Source organism: Anoplopoma fimbria, chromosome 23, assembly GCF_027596085.1.
Source record: "Anoplopoma fimbria isolate UVic2021 breed Golden Eagle Sablefish chromosome 23, Afim_UVic_2022, whole genome shotgun sequence".
NCBI classification, from domain to species: Eukaryota; Metazoa; Chordata; class Actinopteri; order Perciformes; family Anoplopomatidae; genus Anoplopoma; species Anoplopoma fimbria.
Window position 1 is genome coordinate 12,868,683 of NC_072471.1, and position 22,458 is coordinate 12,891,140.

At 40.3% G+C, this 22,458-nt stretch overlaps 1 long non-coding RNA gene across 1 annotated transcript in view; it reads right to left on the reverse strand.

Moving 5' to 3' along the window:
• Positions 1–14,973, reverse strand: part of LOC129112737 (uncharacterized) — a 31,963-nt gene extending 16,990 nt beyond the window's left edge. The window contains exons 1-3 of the long non-coding RNA XR_008532371.1: positions 14,772–14,973; positions 14,579–14,679; positions 9,953–10,009 (exon numbers count right to left, since the gene is read on the reverse strand). This is a non-coding gene — a long non-coding RNA (uncharacterized LOC129112737). The remainder of the gene's footprint in view (positions 1–9,952; positions 10,010–14,578; positions 14,680–14,771) is intronic.
• Positions 14,974–22,458: the final 7,485 nt, after the last annotated feature.

Here is a 22,458-nt window from a genome sequence, read left to right on the forward strand (position 1 = left end):
GGCTGCAACAAAAGCCTGCCTATGTAGGGTGCATACAGATGGAGCAGGCTCCTTTGTGTGTAGCGTTTCACACGTCGCAGCCTCGGAGCTGCCAGGTCTGGCTCTCTTGGCCTGGCTACGGGCCTAGCTAGCAGCTTGTAGCACCTGACGCTGGGCTCTCACTTTGCTTTTTCTTTGCTCGGGGCCCCGAAAGCAGCAAATTTCAAAAGATAATGGAGCAGAAGTCCAAATAGTGGGTCACACAGCTCAACACAAACAATCGCAACAGGCACAGCAGACCACAGTGCTGTAGCCAGGCGAGCTCAGATCAGCATGACGGGGGCGATTGTAAGCATGCCTCCCACTCAGGTCTGCAACAAAATATTTGATGTTTCCCTCCTCTGCTGTCTGTCACATAGCCCAGTGAAATGCTCTTCAAGACTACTTGTGATGTGCTGGTATAAAGACAACCAGTGCAAGTTTTAATCAGGTGTACAGTTGTGCATAATGTGTACATAGTTCTGTATCCTACTATATACACTGTGTCTGTGTGTATACTCTGCTATATTTATGCTACGTGCGCCAAGTCGCTAAGGACTTGCCTTAGCAACTTATAGTGTACATGCTAGTGTACACAGTGATTTAACTAGCTAATGCTCGGAACAAGATTTAACATAGGGGTACAGATCATCACAAGCAAGAAACTCATGGGTAGGAAAATGTTTATTACTCTAGTTTTACGAAGAATTTACATTATGACATTAATATAAATATATAAATCAAAAAAAATGTATACAGCACTTTTAAAAACAGAGTTTACAAAGTGCTTAAATCATTAATTTGCCCTCAACGCTGCAAAAAAAAAAATCCCTTTTTGTTTACATATTTGATGCAGGGTGCATTCACACAGTTTGCTCTTTCTGTCTGTGTTCAGGCATAAACTACACATTGTTATAAACATGAAAACGTTTCTTTTTTTCCTTGAGCTTTACATGCTCAATTTAATATAATCAATCATAAATAATGCATTTTTTTTTTCTATGTGGAGATTCTGCCATTGCACGAATGAGATGTTGCAAAAGAAAATCCATACGCCTGCACAGAGACTTGACCTTGAATATGTCATTGAATTTCATTCTGCACTATACAGTGTATACAAATAATTCTTCAGGGCAATGTCACTGCGGTAAATACCTATTGTGCGTCACGCTGTTTGATAAAGCTGCGCTGTAAGTAGAAAAAGAGATCAAAGATGCCAGGGGGGAATGTGTGATATTGTTGTATTCCTCGCAATAATAAAAATAGACACATACAATAGGCAGCTGTCAACGACGTGTTAAGTCTGACACTAAAGTTTTACAGTATATTCACACATGAGGTGGAAGCTCTTACCCAGAGTGAGTGGCAGGTGGGGGGTTTGCTTTCCTGCCTGAGCACTCTTCAGCAGCACACCTGGCTGTTATGAGGATGCAGCATTTAACATTTTGAAGTGAGGATAATTTCTCTGAGCGCTAGGGCACCCTGCTGCCCTGACTGCACTTAAAACCCACATTATGTGGATGGAAACGCTGTGGACCAGCATTAGCCAGCTGCTAACAAAGTTAACTCTTAAGAAATATAATTAAGGAGTATTTTGTTAATAAAAAAACTAACGTTCACTGTGCTGTTTGTTTTGGATTGTGAAAGCCCCATCCAAGCCATATGAGCAACAGAGACCACACTTAGAAGAAAGTAGAACCATAAAAAGCCAATTCTGCTATCGTTCCAAAAATCACAATAAAGCTTTAATGAGACAATATTCTGTTCTCTCTAGATGTTCTCTTCAAAGAGGCCTGCTGGCATAGAAATTACAGTTTTACAATGTAAGGACCAATACTGGGTGTTGTATTCCAACACAAATTAGCAACATAGTTATTAGACATATGAAATTATTTTAACAAGACCCACTCAAAGCTTTTAAATAGCATATAACTTAAATAAGAAAATGCACCTATTTAAAACAATATGTGCAAATCTTGTTTGACATATCTAAGCTAACAGATTCCATTGTTTTTTAATAGGAATTCTGACAATGCCATTACATTTTACTTTGCTTCTAAATCTGAAACAGAAGACTTTTTCAAAATAATGTGTCCAGTTCCCAGGAAAGAGAAGTAAAAAATAAAAGCCCTTCAAGCAAAGTGTAACTTTATGTCTGTATTAATGCCACATGGTCATTTATCCTGCCATCACACTTGCATCAGGGCGCAATTAGCTTCCACATATCATCCCGTACTGTTCCACGCCATTTTATTAAGGGTGTAAATACTCTAAGGATCAGGAAATTAAACTCCACAGGCCTGCAGACGCAAATGCACAGGTGTGTATGTGGAAAGGAAAGTCTCTGCTTTTTCTTTCTTTTACACACACACACACGCAAAACAATCCCCCCCTCTCTGTCACTCAAACAAGCTACTGCCATCAGTTGTATGTTAATTAAACCTTTGTCAGTGCAGCCTGGAGAGCATCAGCTCCTGTTTTCTGACCCTGCACCCTGCTGTGTCCTCAGCCATATGCACACACATGTATATGCACCACATGCTTGAGTTACATATGACCAGGACAAGCCGGCCGGGTGCCTGACAACCACAGCGACGGAGGAGACGTGAGGGAGGGAAAAAAAAAAAAAGGTACCCTAGCGTGTTAGTTTTCTGCCAGGGAGTCCCTATTGACCTGTTAAACCTTTGTGACTGGAACAAATGCAAATGGCGCTGACTTGTTCACACAAAATACTAAAGGCCCATTCAAATGAGGCCCCGGGCCACAATGCAGCAGCGGTCGAGCGCTCTGTGGAGGCAGGGCAGCCCCCCAATCTGAGAGAGGGAGTGAGACAGATTCTTTTAGCCAAAGCACAGTTCATTCTGGTTGTCTGGTGGAGAGCAACCATCCACTTTCATTACTGCTCCTTCATGAACACAGACACACACACAAGATACAGTTACCTTACAACTCAGGAGTAATCCAGGTCTTACTAAATTGCAAACACTGGAACACTGCTTTGAACTTTAACTCATAATTACCCTGTATGTAATACTTTGAAATCGGACGCTAGTGGACCTGAACTTTTTGTTCATGACACCAGTCGTGCAGGATTATCAGACACTGCTTAACCCACCTTGGCTTTTGCAAGGATACTTACTGTGTCCCTTTGACTAATATACTATCCTACTTTTGAGGAGGAAATGACGAGAGGGACCAAGAGGGAAAGTGACGAGGAAAATGGCAGAGAAATACATAGATATGATCTCAAATAGAGAACATACATAGCCAAATGAGAGAGTAGCAACCCCCTTGGACTAATCATTCAAATAACCTATAATAGGGGGGGAATCAGTTATCCAATAACCCACACTGAAGTATGAGTTTGTGTCAATGTCAAAAAAATAATATTGGGTAAGGTTTGTCCATGCAACAGAATGGAAAAAAGCTTGTCAAACAACTGAGGTTTTCCATAATCAGAGTATGAGCTATTCAAACTGAGATATGAGATGTGTATGAGTCAACCCACAACGGGGTCACACCGGTTACAAAAACAAAATTCTTCTACACATGTCGTCGCTAATGCTAAAAATGAAGGCAGTAAAGGCACTGTGGAAGGCTTTGGGATAAAAATGATATATGAAAATGTCAAACAAACCACCTTTAAATAAAATACGACGTGTCTATTGGACAATGACTCAGTTCTGTGCTCACTTGACTGTAAACATTATGCCACGATGCTGTTTCTGTAAAGACAAATATTCATCTGATACTGAAAGAAAAGTATATGGCACATTAAGGCTCTTGGAGGTCACGGAGGGCTTTCTTGTTCCATCTCTTCTCTCCAAAGAACAGATTAGTTGGAGCCTGAGGATGGCTCTCACCAGCACATCTGGACAACACCTGATTTGAGGCATGCTGCCTACTGGACTTCCACTGAACTATTGGTCTATCAAATGAGGGGTTTTATTCAAAAAGAAGGGGTGTGATGAGAGATAAACCAAGCAGCCTAAGTCACTTCATCCTTCCTCTCAATCCAACACACTGTAAATGTGTAGAAGCTTAATTCATAGTATGAATTTGATGTAAAAGTACTCAATTTCATTTTCTGAAACACACATACATAAATCAACTGTTTCAAGTTTTTAATAATTCGCTCACTCATTTGACTCTAAATTGTTTCCTTTGAAATTAGTTTATTGACTTTAAATAATAATGGCTCAGGAAATTTTATATTTTGGACAATTATGTCAATTTTGCAGATATGCAGTATGAAACAGCCTAGAGCACTAACCTCAACATATCACAATGTTATTTAATTCCGAGTCTCACATTTTCCTCCTGCCTTGTTCAAACTCCTGTCGTCTTGAAATCCCACTGCAGCAACTCTTGTTCGGTGCCAGTCCCTATTATCTAAACTCCTGCACCCTCCTGCACACCTGTTCCCATTTCCCCATCAGCACAGTAACATATATTATACCCGCCCACTTATATTCATTCACAGCCAGATTGCTTCTGAGCTTCTGCCTTAGTGTTTCAGCCATTTTCTCTGCATGCCTTGGTTTTGCCTGTTATGAGCCCCTGCCTGCCTTTTGGACTCCTGCTCTCTAGCCTGATCCCATATTGGACAAGTTGGCCTTATCTTCCCTACCTCTCTGGGTTTGACTTTTGCCTGTTTTTGACCTTGCGTAAACTTAAACTTGGGGTTGTATTCATAAAGCTTCCTAGAATAAAGAGTTCCACCTAATGACGGAATAATAAGACAATTCTTTGAATTACGAATTTATTTATTTTTTATTCCACTTACAGTTAAGACTATACCTGGTAAATATAAAAGTTTTTCAGAAATCAGCTTATCCTATAGGAGTGTCCCCAAGGTGAAAAACAGTTAGGATTAGGGAGGAGGACTTTTAAGAGGCTTATAGTTTCTTAAGCAGAGGAGAAAATGATGAAAGACAAAAAGGTATGAGAAACGTTCTCCTGAATGACGGTGAGGTAATAAAACACCACAGATTAGATCGTGGAGGGATAATGTTTGTATTCCATGTTATTATACATGCACTCATATCTCCCACCTAACACTATAAGGTTCAGAAATGATTAGTGATGACAACGCAAGATATTTGGCAACTGGAAAAAGTGAACAGTGTTCGCTGGTTTATAGATTTCCATGCCGACCAACGTTGCTAGTTATATAGACTGGCCAGCAATCAGAGAAACTCATTAAAACTGTTAATATCAAATAGATTAAGTACTACAATTACCAGCATGGCAATATAAACATAAAACAATAAATAATTACAACTGTCAGCTTGTAAAAAGGCAAAAGTAAGCGGATGTATGCCTGTGTTCTCAAACACTTTGTAGGCTAATTTTAAAGTAGACCTATACGTTACACAAAATAGTATTCAAAATTACACCATGTGAATAAAGACTAAATTGTATAATCAGAGAATTAGATTTCATTATCCATTCCAGGCCCATTAGCAATAAGTGCGCTTGTATTCTTTTATTTTTAATCAACCATTCACAACTCTTTAAAAGAATGCGTCATACCTAGCGACGGGGTTAACCAAGCCTCGTTACTACGGTCAAAGTTTCTGTCCCTTCCTTGCTAAGAGTTGCTCAGAGACGTTTCCTACATCACTCCTAAGATAGGGGTCCCTGCTTAAAATGTTTAGGCTAAGTTAGGAGCTGTCTGAGAGTATTCTAAGAGTGTTTGTGAATACGGTAGCAGATCTTTTGCTTTGTCAGACATCCACAAATTGATTGGTTGAATTAGGCCAGTGTAAACATTTTCAAACTGGTTTAACATTGGGCCAAACACCGGACCGGTATACCAAATTTTACCACTAAGTGTCACAATCCACCAAAACTCGGAAAAGCTGCTTGTCACAAAAAATGAGAATAGCTGATCCACCTTAAAGATCAGTACATTTTAAGAGAGCCTGGGCTGAAGTTGTTGCTAACTTTAAGCTGAACCCTAACTTAGCTTGAAGTTTGCTAACTTTAATCAGCAGGCAGCAAGCAAGAGACGGGAACACATTTGTTAATGTTACAGGCCGCCAGGTCTGCAATACACTGTGTGAAAATCTGTCTTGTCACGCCAAAAAAAACAACTTTTGACCCCCATACTGTCCACTGTGTCTGGTCTGTCCTGTCTCCTATTCCTAGTGACTGCTCTGCATCTGAATTTCCAGATCTTTTAAGAGCTCCTTCATTGTGGACAAAAAGGAAAAATGTCTCCCTTCCCACCTACATCACTCATTTCCTCGGCTTTCGAATTGCTACAGGGGACCATTGCTTCATCTAAGATAAGCCTAAGGAGTGCTGATCACCTAGAGGACTTCTTTTTACACATCAAGTGGCCACAAAAATATCTGGTGATGCCTTTTGGTCTGACCGATCCTCATGCAGAAGGAACAAGTGCAACATGTGCAGTGTGTCTTCTAAAAAGAAAAGCTTCAAGTAGAGCCGGTTGTTGGGGTTCATTGTCACTGCAGGCAGCATTCAGGTAGACTCCACCAAGGTCATGACAGTTACAGGCTGGCCCGTCCTTTCCTCTTGCAAACAGTTGCTTCACTTTCTGGTGTTCACCAACTTCTCCATGCGCTTCATCTGGAACTAAAGTTGTGGCAGCCCTCTTTAATGCCCGTACCTCTCAGAATACTCCCTTCATCTGGTCCAAGTCTGCTGAGAAGGCCCTCACGGAGTTACAGCGATGTTTCACCACAGTTCCCTTCCTTACCTTACCTCAACCTTCCTATTGCCCAGGCTCCAACAATGTAGAGCCAGAGGCTCAGTCACACCAGTTCCAGTCTGAGGACACTTCTTCTGAGCCAGTGGAGATCCTACCTAACTCTATCATTGGAGCAGTCTCCTGGGGAATTGAACAAAAGGAGCCAAATTTGGCCACTTGTCAATCCATGAAATTGACTCCTCCCTTCACGGGCCTCTTCCCCATCTCCAAGGACATCAAACCGGCTCTTTGATGGTCTCACTTCTTGCAGGTCCATCCCACTTTCAATGTCTCCTGAATCAAGCATGTGAAGGACAGCCCACTTGAAACAGGGTTCCCAACAGTGTATTGAAAAATTGACTCCCAGCCCAGCCTAAGCATAAAACATTTAGTTTTTGTTTTTAGTTCTACCAGATGAGCTACCGCTGCGTCCCTTTAAAATGTTTTTTTTTTTAATAAAAATATATTATATTGCTACTAGCTAAATAGTTAGCTAGTAGCGATATCCTTTTAGCAACTACTTGTATGTCGTGTGCGTAACGTTAGCATGTGTGAGGTCGAGAGAGAGAGAGAGAGAGAGAGAGAGAGAGAGAGAGAGAGAGAGAGAGAGAGTGAGTGTGTGACTATGAATATGAAGTCAGCAGTAACGGTATAACTGTGAACATAGCAGGCCCTAACAACTTTTCTGGCGACAACTCTATTAAACCTTTTATTTTAATGGCCTGGTCGCTTAGTCGTGCTTTGGGGTATCAACTGTTGTTACAGAGGCTGTACACCATTTTGGCTAGAGTTATCTGGCATAAAATATCTCTAGCATTACTGTTTTTTTTATAAATGCATCATGTTACAGAACTTTAAGAACTTTAAACAACATAAAAAGCATTGAATGAAAATTTCCCAATTCTGCTTTTTTTTCTCGAGTGAAACATTTTCATTTAATATTCTGGCAACTTAATTTGAAATGGCAATATTAAGCTGAGATATGTCGGTACAACATTTATTTATCAATTTTCAGTAGAACGATTTGCAAGAAAAGTAGATGACCCCACATCCTGCAGTGGGTCTGTGGGCCATGCTGTTTAGTGAGTGACACCTGCAGAGGTCACACATGAGCTAAAACTCTGCAGGGAGAAGGGCAGAGGAAGTGGAGAGGGAAGAAAAACGCCACGGAGAGACATGGACTGTTTAAGCTTGTTTTTTGGGCAGTTCCCTATAATGAACAATACAATGAGTGCAGCAGATTTAAGTAAAAGTAGAATTCTTCAATTCTTAATTGAATATTCCAATAACCTTTTTTTATTTCTGCTAAATTTGCTAATAACTATTCGGTAGAGACACAAAACAACTGAAAGTACATCGAATTCTTCTGTAATACAACTGAAGCTATTTCAATTTTAGATTACATTTTCTGTACTTTACACTATTGTATACGTATCTGCCTGTCAAAGTAACTAGTTACTGTAACACTTGAGGGTTTCCATGCAACATATTGCTTATATTCCGCAGTTGGATAAATTGCTTAACCTTTCAACAAACCCAAAGCTACATGTCATTAGATCTAGTGCCACCTGGATCAGCTACAATACTAAAAACTGTTTTAATCAATAATTTACATATCCATTAGTTAACTGAAGGGGACACTAATTTTGAATAGGTACTTTTTTGGGGGGGAATATTTTGCTGCTATTTCATTCTGCAATTCAGAAAGGCACTCCAAGTCAAATCTAAACCCTGAACATCACAGGGAAATGACAAAGGTCCACCAAAATAGATCAGGATTCAGGAATGCAAACTGCACAGAAAGTTTGACCGCTCCTTTGCAGCTCAACGCTTTGAAAATTGCAGTGAAGACGGACTTGGTAAATAAATAATGCTACACGATAAATAGAAGGCTTTAAAAATACCCCGTGATCAGTGATCGGCCCCCAAAATCCAGAGCACCCTTTAAACATTTCATGTGATAGTGGGGCCTTGAAAAAACAGCATTTTAAGGTTGTTCAATATTTACATTAATTACATCTAATACAAGCATTAAATACTATGGCTTCAGTGAAGCCTTATATACAGAATGCTGTATGTATGTGACACTATCATTTGTGTGGAAGATGTTTTTATCACCAGGATACGTATACCAGTTACATGTTCATTCCGTGCACATTCATTTGACACTGTTGTAACAACTTGTGACAACGTCATCAATTTTTCCTTCAACTTTTATCCAGCATTTTTAAGCATGCGGATGACAAAATCTGACCTAATAGAATAAAACGTTATTTCTCTCAAAACCACATTTTAAAATATCATAAATTCATAAATAAAAAATACATCATATGTGGTCTGAATTATGAAGAGTCAAAGACATCACATTGTTAGGATAAACTTATTCTATTTTATACCTTTCCAGAGAGTCTCCTTTCATAAAATCCACTATGGTCATATCCATTCATCCATCCATCATCAAGTCTCCTACATAATTACGACACTCCAAAACTTAAGCCAGGGATCGTTCTCCTTCAGTGGGAAAATAAATCAGAGTGCTCACAGTTTTGCTTGACAAACTGCTGCTCATCGCTCATATCTGATTCTGCCTTTTATGGTCCGTTAAAAATATACTTGGGTGTCTTGAAACATTAGATAGAGATTGTCAGTTTGAGTGTTAATTATCTTATTTTCTGTCACTCATGGTTACACAAGAGCTGGGGAAGGATGCCCAGAGTGTGCATTTGATATTGAGAGGCATTCTGCTTTGAAGCTCAAGGGATATTATTAAGAAATGCTGATTTTCTAAATCAGATTTTTATTTTCAAACTTCATTTAATTAGGTTAGTCTCTTTTAATAAACAATGTATTTTTCAAAGTGCCTGGCTGAGAGAAAAGCATAAAGCTAAATAATTCAAGTCACCGGACTACACATAACTTATGATTTGCATTCAAAACAGAGCGGAAAATAATAAAAATCTCAATATAAATGCTGCAACATTAGGCTCCATAATACAGTAGCTTTGACACTTTTGCCTTTTAAGCATGAATCCTGAAGGTCATGTTATCCTACTCAGTAAGATTGTGATCAAAAGAACTTAAGTTGAAAATATAAGTAACACAATAATTTTGCGATTGCCCATGTTTTTCTACACACACCGAGTGGACTGGTACTGGATGTGTGTGTGTGTGTGTGCGTGTGCGTGTCTGAGTGTGTTAGCATGAAAATGTGCTCACCTGTTCTGAAGTATCAGAGGTCTAATGGCTCCACGTCTGCTTGTGTCCTCACTTGCCCTGCACCGAATACACAAGACACAGAAAAGATTGAAATGACTAATAAAAAGTGTGTGGAACGCCACGCTCCGTTGTTTCGACCTGCACTGTTAAAAAAGCGATGGGAATCAATGATTGATTAGAACGTAAGGTTCTTTGTCGTCCCACAGTGTGCCAGTCCAAGCTGAGCACAAGACATTCTTACTGGATCATTTCTGCTGTTACATGTCAGTGCTGCTGGGCACAGAGCCAGCTGGGATTTATTCATTCTTTTCAACCATGAGTTATGTTTGTAGTTACAAAATAATTCATTAATCATTAATAATATGAATTTAATTATTAATTTACAAAATATCAAGGACACTTTTATTTTCACGAAGTACTCTGATGAGCTGAATCAAGTTAAAAGCTATTAAAATTATATGCATTCCCTTATTGAACAAGCACATTAATGGAAGTGTATGTGAAAAGAAACAGACAAGCTAGAGACTTAATTTTTGCTTAGAAGCGAATGAGACAGAAACAGCAGCAGCCATTCAAAATTAAAATGTGTCTTTTCAGAATGTACAGTAATAAAATGTTTCACTGATTATTTTCAGCCCTTTGGAAGGTCAAAGCACAAAGTCAGTAACAGCCTCGACCCATGTGTACCAGGGCAAAATGGAGGCTTAAACGAACATGTTCTCACAGAGTGTATTTCTATTCTTTTTATTTCTATCCTGCTGCAGCATCCGTGTGTCTGTCCTACTTAGAACTAGTTCGATCTTGCAGACCTACAACTCAAACAGTTAAAGATTTTGCAAGCACACGATAGAAGTGAGTAGGTCGTTTCAGCTAGTGGATCTGCTCTTATTTAATTCCTAAAAATCCCCTTATACTGCAATATGCACAGGAAACCTTGAAAATGAGATTATCTACAATTAGGGTTTAGGTAATGCCGTTTCAACATTTCTAGCATTTGCCTTGGCCTGCATTTGAGTGTCTTGAACATGAAATGTGTCTGTGAAGAAATTCAAACTCTGTGACCTTCAAAGGAAATAAATCCATGTCACATTTACGTCCAAAACATGATTACAGTAAGGGATATCAGCTTTCAACCATCCTTGTTCTTTGGCATTGTGGCTGCGACAGGAAATCTACTTAAACGTTTCAGCCATTTTTCTCTCACCCAGAAGGGTTTATCAGTTATTTTTGGCTTTTGTTCTGTCCATATTATCAAAGCTTTAAGGAATACAAAGGGCTTAAGAATCCTTCCCAGTGCCTCAACGCTGGCCTTAATACATCCAGTTCTACAGTTTGTGTAGGTGTTTTATGAATTATTTGTTTTGCCTCTAAAGTACCGCAGGCAGACTCTTTTTGCTTTGGGTATGTTAAAACTGAACCGGAAGAACCTGCACTGCTCCCCACAGAGCTCTGCTTCATTTGCTTTTCGTCTCTCCTTTCCTCCCCCCCTCCCTATCCTCTCACAGCACTCATGAACTCTCCATAAACCCGCCGATTCCCCCCAGAATGCTGCTGTCTATCCGACATCAGTAGAACTAGATATAAAGGAAAGAGTGAGAAAAAAAGCTGAAATAGACAATACGGTATAGAGAGTGAAGAGAGGGAGAGAATATGAGAGAGAGAGAGAGAGAGTAGCAGGACAGATTGCAGAGGGTTGAATCAATGCAGTGGCCTGGTCTCTTTTTTTCTCCCCTCTCTTTTTTTCATTTTTTTCTCCCTCTCTCTCTCTCTCTCTCTCTCTCTCTCTCTCAAATGATTCACAGTGGAAAGAAAGGGCCTTTTCCTTGTCCTCAGTTGAACTCCACATCAGCTTCCTGTTAGAAAAGCAGGGAGGAAACACCCAGAGCAACACGCGCGTGCGCACATATGCACACACTCAAATACACACAGAGGAAGGCCTTCACTAGCGGATTCTTCCCTGCCAGAGAAATTAGGTCAAGTACTTAAATGCCCCGCGCTGAGATGCGCAGAGATTTAAAACGTGAAGTGTTTGTTGGGGACAGCGAAGACGAACCAGAGCAACAGACAAAAAAACGCTTGTTGCACTTGGAAATACACACTAGCTACACACTATACTGTCAGCTCGTGGCTTGCCACATTATTAAAAAAAGTAGAAAAAAAAATATTCGGTGACAGATGCCAACTGCTCCTACTGTTATTACACCATCCATCTGTGCAGCTTAGAACATGACAAGGTTGCTCAGACACACACAAGGAAGTAAATGATGCGTGTTTAAAAAAAAGGCTCAGACAACCACCTTTTGAATCCTTTCACAGGCCCAAACTAAAGCAATACGTGCTTGTATTCTCAAAACACCAGATGACCTGATTAGGGAGTGACAGGAGTCTCTGTGAGTTACTACAACACAGCTCAGGACGGGATGGGACAGCACAACACGCCACACTGCAGTATCAGCCACGCACAACGAAAATCCCCCCCCTACCGCCTCCCACCCTCTGACCTGAAATGCCCTTAAAGAAACAACACACCACATCTCCATCACATCCAATCAACTATTCATAGAAAGGCTGGATTGCGCTCGGCCCCGATCTTGCCGTTTAGGGTTTCAATCAATTGCGTGAGATATGAGAGAGCGGGAGGGAGAGTGGGAGGGGGGGGGTGATGCTGTTCTGAAAGCAAATGAGAGAAACTTTCGGGTGAATCCAAGCCTCTGCTCCATGTTGGCCACCTCCAGTACGGCCCACAACGGTGCTCCGAGCGACAGGGTGGCAGGGTAAAACAGACGATAATCACGCCAATTTTCACTCTGCAGCCATGTGCTTTCTCCTGTCCCACTGACTCACAGTGGAGAAATGGGCCTCCATCCATTGTCTGAGGGCCACCTGTGTTTCTGCTCCATTTTCTCCAAGGCACAATGGCGTTTTCCTGTTTATAGCCGTATTAGCGCTTTATAAACATGCAAAACCAGGGTATTAATACAGGACCAAAAGGTCATTCGGACCCTGTTCATATCTCGGCTCTCTTCTTCTTTCCAGTGAAAGAGACATGGAAGGGGAGAGAATGTGATATTAGCACCACACCATATTTCTGTCAGCCAACACGTCTGTTTTTAGGGAACTGCATTGCAGTTTCGACACTCCAGTTCGAGCAGAATTTTACCCGGCCAGCCTGCATACGAAGTTTTGAGAGCACAAACAAACACACCCAGATCAAGAAAAATAGATGAGCAGATGTGTACTATTCCACATATGACCTGAAACGACGAACAAGCCCTGTAGATTAACTGATAATGTGGTGTGTGTGCCACATTTAAGCTTGTGCTGGGGTGCTGTAGGTAAGAGTTATCTTTATCTTTGGCATGAACGATATCGGTGGCATGATCTGAGACAACTGAGCTAAAAGGAGACAATGTCTGAATCTCACAAATAACATGGAATGTGCTGTAAAGGTGAACACTCACAATTTAAATCCAGCATTTTTTGCGCAGTGTGAACAATAATGCGATTCAATTGCAAAAGTTTCTACCGTCTGAAAAGCACAGGAGCATTTATGCTTTAGTTGCTCAGAGAAAGACAATAGCCCACAGGAAGTGTTTTTTAGGAACATTTTCTCAATGAATAATATTTAGCCGGAAGAAAAGATTTAGGCAACAAAATAAATTCTTTATGAATCCAAACACTACATATTTGTTCTGTTCTCTTATGTGAACATCTAAATGTCCTACCTGAATAATGTGCAGCCCCTGTTTTGATTGTTCAAGAACACACTCTCGCCGTATAAATATTATCACATACATCCTCGCTTTAATTCCTTTCAGCGATGTAGATTTCTATCTTTTTAAAACATATTTTTAGTATTTTAAAGAAGCTGCATTGTACACCTGAGAAACAATCAGGGACCTTACACAGGCCTTTGAACCATTAAAAATGCATTCAGCTACTGTTGAGTGAGCTCCTCTCAGATTTCAATGAATTAATTTCATCAAAAACTTGAGGGGAAACCACAGTGACACAGCAGGGGAAACCGCACAGCTCCACCATATGTCCTCATGTCTTACATACACTTATTATCTCAGGGTGAACAGCTCGGGAGACGCCGCTTTTCTAATTAAATACACATTTTGCTGCAATCCTGTAAAACGGTGATGTTTTCCGGCTGGATGGACGAGATCTGTCCGGCCGTCTATCTCTGTCTGCAACAGGGACAACAAAGGGAAAGATTATTCCTCTCCGCGAAAGGGAAACTAGGGCACGAAGAGGCGACGTCTTTTTCTTGTATTGCGAGTGAGGATTTACAGCCTGGCGAAGGCTTCGTCTTCACGTGGGGACTGGGAGATGTTAGAGACTTGTTCGCAAATTTACAGTCGATTATGTTAAGCTGTTAAAGTGTTATTCCGACAGCGCTTGTTTTTAGCACCCTGCAAACTTCCCCTGAAGGACTGTGTGGGTCTGTTCAGTCATAACAGTGTCGATATCCACTGACCCAGTGTGGGGGGAAATATATCGCTGCGTGCCTACGCTATAAAAAAAAAAATCTTCGTTGTCATTTTTACGCATTTTACGCAATTGCACACCGCAAAAAAAGCGCCTTATAAAGAGAAAAGAGGTCAATTTAAGACTACGCACCGACAGGTCCCGGAGTTCAAGTTGGCTGGTCTCTTCCTCCTGGGTGTCCAAGTCCAAGTCCGCAGGCTTTATGTCATCTCGGCTCGTCTTCCTTTATGTCTCTGGGCACAAAAAGAGCTTGAAATAAAATATATATTTGTAGGCTGGTAGGTAGAAAACGTCGTCATGGGAGACAGTATCCGTGCGCAGCTACCGTCGTCGTTATGGTGTCGTCGTCGTCCCCCCGACGGTCCAGCCCGGTTCAACGAGGACGCGGCTGCAGACTGCGTCCTCACAGCCGGTGAACCAGATGCGTCCCGAGTTCAGCTGAGTTGAAGCCCCCGTTATACAACCAGCCCGGGCTGCTTATTTAATGTCTCCTATAGGAGGAGAAAAAGAAAATAAGGCACAACACATTGAAGTATCTGCAACAACAACAACAACAACAACAACAACAAACCCCTCGCCTCTGTTCAGGTGATTATTATGAAGGCTGCCTCACTCCCTCCCCTCCCTTCCAGCCCCCTCCGCGGATCTAAAAAGCACTATTTGTTTTGGTGAATTTACCAGATTTTCTTTTACCTTTTTTTTTTTTTTTGCCGAAAATTGCCAAAACTACCGCCGTTAAATTATAAACTACACTTCATTATCACATGGGACTATTTACAGGAATAAAACGCTTCTGTTTCACGACACGAAAATGCCAATAAAGTAGGACAATGTCACTATAAAAATCACAATTTTAGCGTCGTGCGCAGACTTATACTCCATCTTGTATTATTTATAACCCCAAATGCATTTTTTTTCGTTTGTATTATCCCCCTACTACATGTCCAACAGCTATCTTCCCACATGCTTTAGCTTCAGATTCTTATTCATATTAAAATATTTCCATCCAGCAACAGGCGGAATTAGAAAATTAGTAATAACCAAGTAATACTTAATACCTTAAATATGTCTTTAAAGGTGTTTTCTCCCTCCAACAGTGCCAACAGTACACTGACAACAGCAAAAATAAAACACACACATTCAAACACACCTACACACCTAGATAGATACCTACAGGTTGAGCACTACAGATAATTATCTTTCTTTTTTTTTGTTTTGTTCTAGCTGACAAAACACAGCCATGCGTGATTTTCAGCTACGTTTCTCACACCTGTTTGCCTGCGTTAATTAGCTGGATTCAGTTGCGTCCTCTCTGCAAGTTAATGAAGGTCTCGTCACCAGTCAGACGCCACAGGTGACTTGAAGACAAGCCCGGACTTGTTAACCGATTTGCCTCGCAGACACTTCATTGATTAATCAGCTGTGGACACGAGGCGAGCACGAGCTGTTAAAGGACCAGTCTGTCATTTAAAACGTTATTAAAAGGTGATCAGAACCCGGCAACAGCTATTTCATTTATTATTCTCCTTCATATGAGTCTTAATTTAAGGAGACGGTTTTATGAGCTTGAACTTGGCAATATTGTATTTGTTTGTAAAGGAATGAGGGTATTAGAACACATATTAGGGCAGCTTGTTCTCCATGTGCATGTTCTTTATATATATTTTTGTATTCACTCTCTGAGAATGGGGTTTTTTTTTCTGAAAAAACATAGATGGCAAACACAGACACACAGATAAATAGGTAGATAGATTATCAGCAGAATAAAGCCATCACACAATAATTGATGTAGAGAAAAAATATGATCTTACACTCCATGCATAGACCCCTGCAGATTCACTATTTAAAAATGCAGAGACATAAATTAAAGTGCATGTTAAATAAAGTGCATCCATTTTCAGATTTTGCCCTAATCAGGATTTACAATTGTGATGTAAATTTGTAAATTAGAAACTGAGAGTCCAATATTAATTTAATTAATGAAAATACCCTTATGCTGAATTTCAGTTCAATCCATTTAAAAAAAAAAAAAAAAATGTATGGTCCCTTAAAATGAAATTGGTTTGAGGAAATGTTTACATAAAAAAATAAAAAAACATGTGAATGAGATTTGTTATTATCATTTGTGAACAAAACAGAAATGCTTTACTTAAAAATACTAATGTACTAAAAAAGCCATTGTTCATCCTCAAATCACTGTTTGTGTACTTTTTGTTTCTTTGCACCGGAGCCAAAAAAAGCAGTCCCAGTATAAAGCTGCACACAGAGTGGTGTATAATGAGTGATGGTAAATATATTAACAATTGATATTACAGTTGAACTCTGTGACCGAGCTCTGCGTACAGCACGCCTATATCCATCAGCACAGAAAGTTACCATAGGATTAGGAGTGTGTGAGTGTGTGTGTGTGTGTGTGTGTGTGTGTGTGTGTGTGTGTGTGTGTGTGTGTGTGTGTGTGTGTGTTCCTACAGCTCAGCTGCATATGGGCTGAGCATTGAGGCTATAGCTTGGATTAGGATTAAAAAGTGACACAAATTGTCATTGTTGGAGATTCACCTGAAGTGACTCAAGACAAACAAACACATTATTTTTTCAGTGTTTAAAAGTATTAAAAACTGGGTGGTCCACAAGTTAGAGAGCTTTGTGTGCACTTTTATTATCATTGACTAATTCACTGCTGATTCCTTGTAGCCAATTCTAAGTAAATGCTTCAAAATAAGAGTGACATAATTAGTACGTAATTAATTAGAGTAATATTTGTTCAAATGTTTTTACAGAAAAAATTTTTTTTTTTATTAAAGTGTAAAACCAATAAGATTTTTTTCCCTCTATACATAAAACTGTTAGTTAATAATTACTTTTAAATCAGTAAACAAAGTTACTTTTATGCAGCTGTGGGGTTTTTTTTCTCCAAACAAGGACACATATAAACAAGCCTGTTGTTGGAGCTTCTAAAAGCCCTTTTATTATTACTTTATTATTTTATATGATATATCACACATTATGGAACACACAGATATATGCTGATATACCATTTGCAGTTTTGGCCTTAACTGTATACACTTTTTTTAAAATTTAAATTACCTGACAAGGCCATATTAATTGAACTGTTTGAATTTAAGTAAGAAAGCTAAACTTTTTTCGCATCTAAGATATTTACTGTTTTTCTAAGGTGTAAATGATAAAGCTGATGAAAAGATAATGAGGAAGAAATAATTTTTTGTAGTTACTCAAGTTGTCTTAACAAAATTAATATCCTTAGTAAAACATTCCTGAGCAGCAGCTCTCAAATCTATAATCCAATGGAATATCAAAATAATCTATTTATATCACTTCAAGTATGACATTAAGAAATGTTTGTAATGGATATACTGTAGATACATGCACTCATCATCCAAAACATTACACCTAAATGGACTTCAGCACTCAACCCTCATCAATCTTTCATTTTATACAATTTGTACATTTATACACCAATTAAGCCAGGGCTGACAAAGGAAAAATATTGACTCCACCATTATTCAATTTAAACAAGATATTTTCCATAATGTCAATCAAAAACATGTCTGAGGAGAAGGGAAGAGAGAAAAGAGGGTTGAACCTTGTGTAGGTGACCAGGGCTCTCTGTTTGGCACTGCTAATTTGCAATCAGAGACTCTCTTTGAGCTCTCTCCCTACCATGTCTCCAGACAGTGTGGATGGCAGCTGAGACAAAGCCAGCATTCTCTGCCGACCAAGGCCCCATTTTAGTTTTATTTCAGGCCACTGCTCTCAGACACAGACCATTCTGCATGGAGCACCTAAAAGTACGGCAGCGAGAGAGCGGAGAGAGGGGGAAAGAGCAAGGTTGGAGGACGAAGAGGAAGAGCGGGCGAGGGGGTGGTGTGGACAAAAAGTGGGAGGAGTCTTCGTCGAGGGCCAAACTGCCACCCTCACTGCCCACCCCTCCTCCTGCTGCTCCTTCCTCTCCTTGGACGGTACCCCAGCCTGCTCCCCTCTAACATGCTGCAGTGCAGTGCAGTGCCACGCCCTACCTGGCATGAAACAATTTGAGATTTGATCAACAACACTGCTAAAACCCAGAGAGCTGATCATGACATTTTCCCTTTCAACAACTTAAGTTACATCCTAGAAAAAAAAAAAAATCTGATTCTAGATAAGTACTCTGGGTGTATGAAGTTCAGTAAACTCTTGAGCAGCTGACTTTGTCTGCTGCATATGCACCAAATAGAGCATATACTATGAGGTATCATCCACATTAAATAGTTCCTTTGTCACAAGTTTTAGGGCCACATAAATCCAACCCTCATAATAACTTACAGACACGACTTCCACAAAGAGTGGTACCGATTTTAATTTTAGGAATAAAAGAACACTGGAATCAGATTGGTACTAAGCAGCAGATAAGTCCAAGTATTAAGGGGAGAAAAGGTCAGATAGTTGTATCCATAATAGCTTCTGGTCAAACATTTCCTCTATTGTGATGGGTGTGGACACAATATTTATAATAATAGTAATAATAATAGTTTTCTTAGTGTAGGTTGTCTGAGCATGCATGTTTTTACAGCAGTGCCCTGCTTAGGGAAATAATGAATATGAGTGAAGGATGAATAGCTTTTACTGGGGGTAACTGAAAAAAGCATGTGTCCCTAATTTTTATCTAATTTCCTCTTTTAGAAATCAATAGAAAGTGTGAGCACACATGCATGGCTGAATGCGTCCGTGCTCCTGCGTTATCACTTTATTATCAGGACTCCTGTGGCTGTACAGTATGTTGTGGCCTGGTTGCCACAGGTAACAGGTCAATGATTACCCAGAGGGCCTAGGGTGTCCTCAAGCTCAGGTCAGAAGCACTTCCCCATGAGAGAGCGGGACAACAGTGGTCTGCAGCTGCCATCTGTAACTCTAGGCCTGCGCAGTTATCAGAGTCTTATCTGCTTGAAAAAGCTGCATTGTGTTCAAAACCGTATGAGCGGGCTGTGATATGGGCCGGGCAACGATTCAGGAGTTTATTCTGTACTTTATAAAGTAATGACATGATCCTTTTATTTTTCCTAGTGGTCATTTTAAACAAGGAGGTGCTACATTTTTTCACATTATTCACATGATTGTTATGAGGTTGCTTTGAGTAGAGAGCTGCCACCTGTTCAGCCAGTATTGCATCAATGACTGTCGTCTTTCATTACACATCAATAATGTTTAAAAGCAGGCTCAGAAAAAAAAAAAGTTAAGCTAACACAAACACAGAGGGGGAAAAAACTACCTCAGTCCTCTTTTGGTTTGGGCCCATTCCCACAGGTTGCCTCACTTATTAGCTGCTTCCCTGCGCTGGACCGAAAAGCACAATCCCTCTCAGTCTCACTCGAACACATAACAATGCCAGGAATGGCTGCATTTGTGCAGTACGACCATTAGGCAACATCCGACGGCCTAATTCATTCAATTTCTCCCTCTGCCGTGCCAGCACAATTTGGCCTGAAAAGGCACAGGTGGGGGGGCAGAGGAGGCTGGGAGGCTCGTTGCTGAAATGCAAGAAAGCTAAAGTCGGTCACACAGTTGTGACTGCTAGAGGGCCCGATGGGTTAAAGCACAGGACATGGGGGCAGACTGTTGGGGGAAAAATGGTGTCCTTGAGGCGATCCCAGCAGGACTCGGCGGTCACCCTGACCCCCCCTACTCTGAGCTTGACCACATCTTTAGCAGTGAACGGTACAAATGACTGGATCGTATGGCTCGACTTTCTCCCATCTGCGATCCCTTTCTCTCTCTCACTTTCTTTTTCTCTGGATGACCACAGACAGCCATTGTCACTGCAGACCATGAGAACAATCGGGTTCTTATGCTGTGGCCGGTCAGGGGATGGGGAGGGTAAACTTCAGCAATGACTGCACTAAGTAAATTATAGCTCAGATGGCCTGTGTGGTTTGGAAAGGCTGCGCTTTGTGAGAGATCCTGCAACTAAAAACTGCCAGTTCAGCACATTTGTTGCCTCTGCATTTGCAAATGACGACGGCGCGGCAAATGTATTTCTATAAAATAAATACATTTATTTTTTATTTATTTATTTTTTTCTTGATTGCAAACACTTTAAACTGACAAGGCTGTTATGAAAGCACATGTAGCTCCTTTTGTAAAGCACTCACACTTTCTAAACTATACTGAGTCACATCTTAGGAAAACTGAAAAAAAAAAGGCTTAATTGCGTGACTGCAGGGCAAAGCGGCGCTTCCTCTCTTCCTCCTTCCCTCTCTCTCCCCCTTCCCTCCCTCAGATTCGAGGCTCCGCCTGTCCACTGTCCTCCCGCGTTCCGATCACTCCACCCTCCCGCCCTATCCCCTTTCTACATGACATCATCTGCACATCTGTCGTCCCAACAGGGTGCTGGTGACACAGACAGGCCACAAAATTAGCAGAGCTCTTTCTCTCTGCCTTTGTCACCATCTCTTTCTTCCCTTCTGACTCTCATTTTCTTGCTCTTGATCCTTCTCTCCTTGTCCTCCATTCTTTCTCCCCTTTCTCTAAGTGCTTTTCTTTTTTTTTGTCATTCATTCATTCTTTCTTTCCCTGCACACCATCTTTCTCACCCTTTTTCCATGCTGCATTATGTGCTGTAATACGGCTACATCTGACCGTTTCCTACGATGTGACACGCACATTTGAGCAGGCAGGAAACAGCCATTAAACTAAATGATCCATGGGCCTGACCTCAGTCCTGACCCGTGTGATTGTGAGCAAACTCAATCAGCAAGGTCAGCACTAACATGATGTGACTCTTACGAAAGTTTTTTTTCTCAACTTTCTCTGATTGAGCTTTTAGAGCCTGCTAAAAGAGTTAAGAGATTGAGGTTGTGGTTATATCAATTTGTGTGTTGTGTGTGTGTGTGTGTGTGTGTGTGTGTGTGTGTGTGTGTGTGTGTGTGTGTGTGTGTGTGTGTGAGTGTGTGTGTGTGAGGGAGAGGGAGGAAGAGAAAGAGAGTGGGAGCGATTTTAAGTGTGTTTCGACAGTTAGGCCCAACCCATAAAGGGCCAAGTATCTTCAAGGGAATAGGAACTTACAGAAGTGTAACACATGTTTGACTCCCAAAGCCCCAGTGCAATAATTCTCCACATACAAATTACTACCAGATCAAATCAAGTCGTACTGGATCAAACCGGCTGCAGGGGAGTAACAATCCTTGGTGATGCAAATTAACAAATACAATTAATTTTACAATTAACAAAGTCTCTTTAAATTAAAAAAAAGGGTACTTCTTGTCTATTTTCTCTTTATCTAAAATATTTAAAAAGGGGAGGAATAGCAGCTTCGAACCTGTTTCTAATAAAATAAAATTGTAATACATTTTGAAATTCTTGCACAATTACAAGTTTGCAAAAATAGAAACCATATTAAAATTAAAATAACCACAACTAAGAAAATAATTAGCTGCTGGTGGACTTTAAGCATGAGGATGTGGACTGGCTTCATTTTTGCTTTGGGGTCCAGATCTGACCCGAAGCAACTCCAGCACAGAATGCAGCAGATGGAATTTTAACCCAGGATTACACGGGGGGGTCATGATACCTGATGACCACCACACACTGCGACAACAAAATACTAAATTATAAATTAAATTTATATTTGTTTTTGCATTCAGGAGTCTGGATTATCCTTCAAGTATTTTAAGTATAATAAAGCATCTTTGTTTAGGATTAAGTCTTTTGCAAAATGACAAAATGTGGCACTTTACGTTAATAATAAGCACATTAATCTAGATGAGTTCTTGTTGTTACTCTCGACACTAAAGCAGCTCTGATGACTTTTGAATGTCTTTGTCAAATAATAATAAAAATCAGGCTCGCATGTACATTTAGATATGTACATTCCTGTAATTGAAAATTCAGTAGGGGAGTAAACACGTTGCCCTCTTTACAAGTAGGTTTGCCCTAATTACTAGCAACAAGTCGATGGAGGATTAAAGTGTAGAAATATATTTTTATTTTTATGTTTAAACAGATTCATTTAAATGGAATAG